Below are 8,372 nucleotides of genomic sequence, written 5' to 3' on the forward strand. Positions count from 1 at the left end.
CAGTCCATCAAGAGCATAGGATTGGGGCTTGGTATAGTCCAATTAGGCAGCCATTGTTGGTACTATGGCATGCCCACAGGTGGCTTTATCTTTAAGCTGAAGGACAGGGGAAGGAAATGTCATAGGCCAGCTGCTTTGTTCCTGGAGATGCATCTGCCAGAACGTTGTCTCTCAGAATGAATAATCTCCCTACTGTGTTCCAGATAATCTTCAGATTGCTGTTTTCACACTGTCTACCTGTGAAAATTCCCTGACTTCTTTCTAGTTGCAGAGCAGTGCCTTCTGGACTCTTCCCCAGCCGAGCCCAGAGACCTTTAAAATTCTAGAATTTGAGACCCACTATTTTTAAGACCTTAAGAAATCAACCCCTCTGATTTTCTATAAAAATGGCTTTGAGGAAACATTCTCCTTGTGTGTTCCCTCCTCTCTCTCTTGCCCATCTCGGGGAATATGACTCCTTACCTTCTGTAGCACCCACAATCTGTTTCTTTAACAAACCATGTCTACATACCTCCCACCTTCTTTGATGTGGCCTCTTCTTCCTCTTTAGTTTTGGAGTTTGTTCTGTCAGTCTTTAGGTCAATATCTGGGTCATTTAGGATGATTTGATAGTCTTTTTTTCTTTTTTCTTTTTTTTAACTAATATTGAGAGATCCCTCTTATTCCATTTAGTAGAGACCAGATGTTAACTAAAGGGATTTTGCAGGGAGCCAGTGAGAATATAAGAAGAGTAGAATTGAGGAAACATCTCTCTAAGAGGAAAATGTAAAATATATAACTTTAATATTAAAAACAATTTTATTTCAGGGCACCTGTGTGGCTCAGTTGGTTGGACATCTGCCTTCAGCTCAGATCATGATCCCAGAGTCCTGGGATTGAGCCCTGCATTGAGTTTCCGTCTCCATGGGGAGCCTGCTTCTCCCTCTCTCTCTGCCTGGTCCTCTGCCTCCTTGTGGTCTCTCTCCCTGTCTGTCTCTTTCTCTGTCAAATAAATATATAAAATATTAAAAAAAATAGAAAACAGGGGCGCCTGGGTGGCTCAGTCATTAAGTGTCTGCCTTCGGCTCAGGGCGTGATCCCAGAGTTTTGGGATCGAGCCCCACATCAGGCTCTTCCACTGGGAGTCTGCTTCTTCTTCTCCCACTCCCCCTGCTTGTTTTCCCTCTGTCACTGGCTGTCTCTTTCTCTCTGTCAATAAATAAATAAAATCTTTAAAAAAAATAAAAAAAATAAAAAATAGAAAACAATTTTATTTGGACATGAAATAACTTACCAAATACATTTGTAATCATCTACTGCCCAGACAGAATAGAGAATTCATGTTTCACTAGAGACTTCCATGGAAGTTTGAGGTTGTTAATGTGAACAATACTTTCTAATTTATTGTCTCTTGTAAGGTGAGGACAAAGGTATCTTTTTAGGTCATGATAAGTCACTTATGTTCTATGAATGTCACTTATTTAACAAGTGTGGATGGTTATACCACTCTCAGGCTTTTTTTTTTTTTTTGATTGGGATAATTTCTGACATTTATCCATGATGCTAATCAGATGGTCAGTAATGTTCACATTTGTGTCTTCCCTTCCACATATGGTAATGACCCAGGAGGAAAACATGATCTTCCTCTCATCCAGTGTGTAACTTCAAACATATGATATCAATTTTCATCTGTATGAAATAAAATTAATGCTAGTGCATAAGTATCAAAATTTTAGAAGGATTGAATGCAATCAATACAAGTGAGTTTTTTTGTTTGTTCGTTTGTTTTTTGTAAATAGACTACCCATAGCTTAGTTATTTTTGGTTCAGTCTTTGGAAGCATATTAAATGGGTGAAAGTAATGTAGTAGAAATTTCTTTATGCATTCAAAAATTATCTTCTCTGTCAAATACCAATAACGTTTTTCATAGAGCTAGAACAAACAGTCCTAAAATTTGTATAGACCACAAAAGACTACAAATAGCCAAAGCAATATTGAAAAAAAAATGGAAGCATCACAATACTATAACTGCAAGTTATAGTACAAAGCTGTAGTGATCATAATAGTATGATACTTGCATAAAAATTAGGCACATAGATCAATGGAAAGAATAGAAACCCAGAAATGAATCCAATTATATGGCCAATTAATCTTTGACAACACAGGAAAGAATATCCAATGGGGGGGCGCCTGGGTGGCACAGCGGTTAAGCGTCTGCCTTCAGCTCAGGGAGTGATCCCAGCGTTATGGGATCGAGCCCCACATCAGGCTCCTCCGCTATGAGCCTGCTTCTTCCTCTCCCACTCCCCCTGCTGTGTTCCCTCTCTCTCTAGCTGTCTCTATCTCTGTCGAATAAATAAATAAAATCTTTAAAAAAAAAAAAAAGAATATCCAATGGGAATAAAGACATTGTCTTCAAGAAATGGTGCTGTGAAAACTGTACAGCTACATGCAGGGAAACTGGACCACTTCCTTACAAGATACACAAAAATAATTTCAAAATGGATTAATGACCTACATGTGAAGTGGGAAACCATAAAAGTTCTAGAAGAGAACACAGGCAGTAACTTCTTTGTCATAGGCATTAGAGACTTCTTTCTAGATATGTCTCCTTAGGCAAGGGAAAGAAAAGCAAATATAAACTATTAGGACTACATCAAAATGAAAAGCTTCAGAACAACAAAGGAAACAATCAACAAAACCCAAAGCAATCTAGGGAATAGGAGAAAATATATACAAATGTTATGTATGATAAAGGGTTGATATCCAAAATATATACAGAACTTGTAAAACTCAACACCTAAAAAAATAAATAACTCAATTAAAATGTGCAAAAGACATGAATAGACATTTATCCAAAGAAGACATCCAGATGGCTAACTGACACATGAAAAGATGCTGAAAACCATTAATCCTCAGGGAAATGCAAATCAAAACTACAATGTGCTATCACCTCACCCCTGTTAGAATACCTAAAATGAACAACACAGTGTACAATAGATGTCGGCAAGGATGAAGAAAAAGGGGAATCGTCTTGCACACTTGACGGTTGCCATAAGGGAAGTGGATGGTGAGATGGGTTAATTAGGTGATGGGGATGAAAAACAATGCTCTTCTCTATCAACTTAAAATATACATTTAATGGGTTTTATTCTTGCTGGGGAGATTTTTCTTTTTAAAGAAATCAGTCTAAACAGCATATAAAATACATATGAGCCAAAACCATATTCATTTGAATTGATATTCATCTTGTGCTCAGTCTTGGCAATAAAAACTATACTTATGTATAACATAAATATTTGATATTTTGATATGCGAATATGTGAAGGACATACAATTATTCATACTCAGGTAATCATATTCTCTTTTTATTAATACATGTATTCTTATCAGAAAATTTTGAGAGTGTATACTTACTACATTACATTTTGACTTTGTGAAACAACATAGAACTTTTTCTGAAAATAAGATACTTTGGTTATTTACTTAAGGAAATGAGTATTTCATGAAAATTTCACAATTAGACTAAAATAACATGCAAAAATAAGTAAAAACCTCACATTTCTTTATTTACCATACATAAGTTTTTTTCTTCCTTTAGGAAAACCAATGAACAGAAAATGGAAAAATAGAACCAAACATTAACAGATTTCCTTTTATTGGAGTTGTTTCCACCATGAAGTATTGGCATGTTTATTTTCATTCTCACTGCACTAATTTTCTTAATGCCTTTGTTTGACAACCTGTTCATGATCATCCTCATCCTCCTGGACACCTATCTCCACACACTTATGTATTTTAATCTTAGCTCTCCCTCATGGACCTGAACTACATCTCCACCATTATCTAAGATGGTTTCCAATTATCTCTTTGTAAAGAGTTCATTTATTTCATTGGGTGTGGACTTCAGAGCTTCTTCTTCAATACTTTGGCTAGTGCAGAAGGACTAATCTTAGTCTCTATGGCTATGGTCATTTTGTAGTTACTTGCTTTCCTCTTCACTATCCTACTCATGAGCAAAACATGTGCATGCCGATAAAACAAGATCATGGTTAATAAGCTCTATCAACTCCTTTGCCTACACTTATATACCATCCATATCCTTTATTGCCAAGTCAGAGCCATCAAATGTATCTTCTATGATGTCCTTGTCATGTCAACTCTGGCATGCATGGGCACCTGGATCTATAAGTACATTGTATGTGAGCACCACCCTCTTACTTGTGTTCCCTTTCATTGACAATGATTTTGCCATTTGCCATGTGCATGCAACAGAAGGGAGGAAGAATTCCTATTCAATATGCAACATGCCCCTCACTGAGGTTACTTTTTACTATGTGCCCTTTCCTTACACTTATCTACAACTGTGATCCCTTTCATCTCCAACAGGGGACAAGGTTCTGGATGTCTTCTACACTATCCTGATCCCAATGCTAAACCCCATAATCTATCACCTGAAAAACAAAGTTGTAATATGGACATGACAAGAGCAATTCAGAGGATCTGATTTATGAAAATATAAGCAAAGTTCTCATTAGTTCTGTGGCATTAGAAATAGATCAATTTCTCCTTCTATGCTCATTAAGAACAATATTCCAGGATTCAAGACAGGAATGAAAATAATGTAGAAGATTAAAAAATGGAGATTTAACAAAATAATTATATATTTCCCATTTTCCTTGTGGGGATATTTTAGTAAATCTAAACTGCATTATATCTCCTTTATGTTTTTTTTTTCATTTTTATGATATGTTAGTCACCATACAGTACACCATTAGGTTTTGTTATAGTGTTCCATGATTTATTCTTTGCATATAACACCCAGTGCTCCATGCAATATGTGTCCTCCTTAATACGCTTCACTGGGCTAGCCCATTCTCCACCCCCTCCCCTCTGAAGCTTCCAGAAGCCCTTGTTTCCTGGAATCCATAATCTCTCATGGTTCATTTCTGTTAGCCCTCCCTTCATTTTTCCCTTCCTTCTCCTAACGATCTCCCTGCTATACCTTATGTTCCACAAAAGAGTGAAAACATATAATAATTGTCTTTCTCTGCATGACTCATTTTACTTAGCATAATCCCCTCCAGTTCCATCCATGTTGATGCAAATATCGGGTAATCATTCTTTCTGATGGCTGAGTAATATTCCATTCTGTATATGGACCACATCTTCTTTATCCAGTCATCTGTTGAAGGGCATCTCGGCTCCTTCCACAATTTAGCTATTGTGGACAATGCTGCTATGAACATTGGGGTGCATATGGCCCTTCTTTTCACTACATCTGTACCTTTGGGGTATTTCCTTTATCTTGTGAGCAATGAGGTTTTACTAGTATTTACAAAATATAGTGGAAACTGCCCAACTTGATGGTGTCATTCAGTCTAATACTTCTGCTGTCCTTAATATATATTCCAAAATAACTAAAATACTACAAAGGATCAATAAATATCATAACATTACTAGTTCTAATTGACAACTAAAACTATTATCTCTTTCATTTCTATTATAGTTAACTTTTAACCCACACATATTGGTTCTTTTATTTCCCAATTTCAAGAGAGGTGATATATAGGGAGATAAGGCAGAGCGGTCTGCATTAATCAGAGTTCATTAAACCACTTAGAAAGAAAATTTTTAGAAAAAGTATCTTTTATGAGGGAGACCCTAGGATAATATGGGTGAATTCTAAGGAATTAATCTTAGGGATAACTAGTGTTGGGAAGTACAAAATGGGCTATAGAAGAATGAAAGCCAATTTATTCAAATATTTTTTTCTTATAGATTTACTTATTTATTTTAGAGGGGGACTGGGGCAGTGGAAGAAGGAGAGAGAACCTCAAACAGACTTAGCTCTGAGAACAGAGCCCAACGTGGGGCTCAATCTCACAATTCTGAGATCATGACCTGAGCTGCAGCCAAGAGTCAGATGCTTAACTGACTGTGCCACTCAGGTGTCCCTGAGAGGCACTTTAAAATAGATTAATGAGTTATAAACTAACCTGTGATGATTAATCAATCTGAAATGCTCTTCAATCATTCTTTAAAATAAGCTAAAATTGTACATCCCATATATCCACTGTTGACAACTTACAAGATAATGTCTATTTTAAACATTTCATTCTTCTTTTACAATTCTCATAATTCTACTGAACCAGCTTTGGGATTTGTTTAGAATCAAGCTCTCCACACCAGTATGTTGAATAGACATACCTGCTTGGTCACTTGCCTACACAAGTCCCCATTACCCCCATCTTAACTATACAATGGATGAACGGCCATTATTGTCAGGAGATAATGCTTCTATACTCTTAATTCTCTGAAGACAGGTGGAAAAAAGAAGGTAGGGTGAGCACATAAGAAGGTTTGGATTATCCAAATAATAGCAGTGATACATGGCCAATGTATTAGAATTGAAAATTATAATTTATTCCAAAATAAAGAGCCATATTTTAGAGAACAAGATATGAATTGGATGTTTTTATGCTGAAACCAAGTGAAAATTTGAAAGTTCTTTACCATTAACTGATTAAAGGTTTGATTTTGGAATGGCATGATTATGACTGATATATCACAGAACATTTTCTCATTACATAAAATTGTATGATAGTATAGTAATAGTAATACTTTTTAAAGATAGATAGTTTGTCTATCCATTTTTTTGAGAAATGTCTGTTCATGTCTTCTGCCCATTTATTGACTGGATTATTTGTGGGGTTTTTTGGGTGATGGGCCTTATGGAGGACAGGTGATGTGATAAGATAGGGTTTTATACACAACTGATAAGTTATTAAACACTACATCTGAAACTAATGATGTACTATAAATTAGCTAATTGAATTTAAATTAAAAATAGTTTGCTTGTTGTTGAAATAATTGCCCTGTACCACAAAATTTCAGTCTCAAATATAAAGAAAAGAAGATATATACACTTAATATCAATAAACAAATACTTCTAAACACTTACACACTAAAAATGTTTTCCAACTTAACTGAAATGTGATTTAGAATACCATTAGCTAAGGTTCTAAACTGAAATAAATTTATTAAGATAAAATTGGTACAATTTAAGAAGAAAGTATAAATAAAAACAGGGTGAAAGTCTTTCAGAATCTCCAAAAATGTTGGCCAGTCAGATCTTGAGAGTTGACAACTACGAGCAATTTGCAACATGTGTCTGAAAATGACTCATATCAGGACATCACTGTTTTACCTCCGCTGAACCATTCATAGCCCCCAAACCATATAATGGACTTCTTTAGGAACTGGATGAATGCATACTCTGTCATGTTTGGTGCTTTGAGGGATCCACACAAATTAAATCTTTGGATAAAATAATGTGATGTAGAGAATTGATATATGCCTTGGCCAGAGTTGAGAGTTCACACAGCAGTGGCTATTTAGGTCCCAACATAGATATCAGAACTTTCACTCTATAAAACATGTAGAGAGAAGATAAAACAAACAAACAAAAAAATAAACACCAATGTTCTCTAGACTTTCTGCTGAAAGAAGTGTTGTGTGTCTCTTCAGTTATCTTCCTACATGATTCATTATGTGTGAGAACTCTGTGACATTTATAATTTTCAAAATAGGTAAATGTAAGGGGCACCTGGATGGAGCAGTTGGTTGAGCATCTGACTTTGGCTCAGGTCATGATCTCAGGGTCCTGGGATCAATCCCCACATTGGGCTCTTTGCTTGGTGGACAGTCTGCTTGACCCACTCCCTCAGCCTCCCCCCAACTCATATTCTTGCTCTCTTTTTCAAATTAATAAATAAAATCTTTCAAAAATAGATAAATATGACTCTTCATTTAAAGTCTTGTGTGAGGAGTCTCTGGGTGGATCAGTTGGTTAGGCATCTGCTTTTGACTCAGGTCATGATCCTGGGTTCCCAGAATTGAGCCTTGCATCAGGCTCTGTGCTCAGTGGGGGGACTGCTTCTCCTTCTCCCTGTTTAGTGATCTCCCTTCTTGTGCTCTCTCTCTTTCTCCCTCTGTCAAATGAATAATTAAAAAAAAAGTCTTGTGTGATTTAATAAAAATTTCACTTAGATTGAAGATAAAACCTAAAAATTAAACATAAATATATACATATATATATGTACAAGCATGTTATACTTAAATACATTAAGTAAAACTAATGACAAAATGGTAAAACATGAATTAAAATTACATTTTTTTTATTTGAATTTAAAAAAAAATTAGTGATTTTTTATTATATTATGTTAGTCACCATATAGTACTTCCCCAGGTTCCGATGTAAAGTTCAATGATTCATTAGTTGCATGTAACACCCAGTGCATCATGCAATACATGCCCTCCTTACTACCCATCACTGATCTATCCCATTCCCCCACCCCCCTCCCCTCTGAGGCCCTCAGTTTGTTTCTCA

The sequence above is a fragment of the Ursus americanus genome, chromosome 5 (genome assembly GCF_024610735.1).
Source record: "Ursus americanus isolate L20-20 chromosome 5, mUrsAme1.1.p, whole genome shotgun sequence".
NCBI lineage: Eukaryota > Metazoa > Chordata > Mammalia > Carnivora > Ursidae > Ursus > Ursus americanus.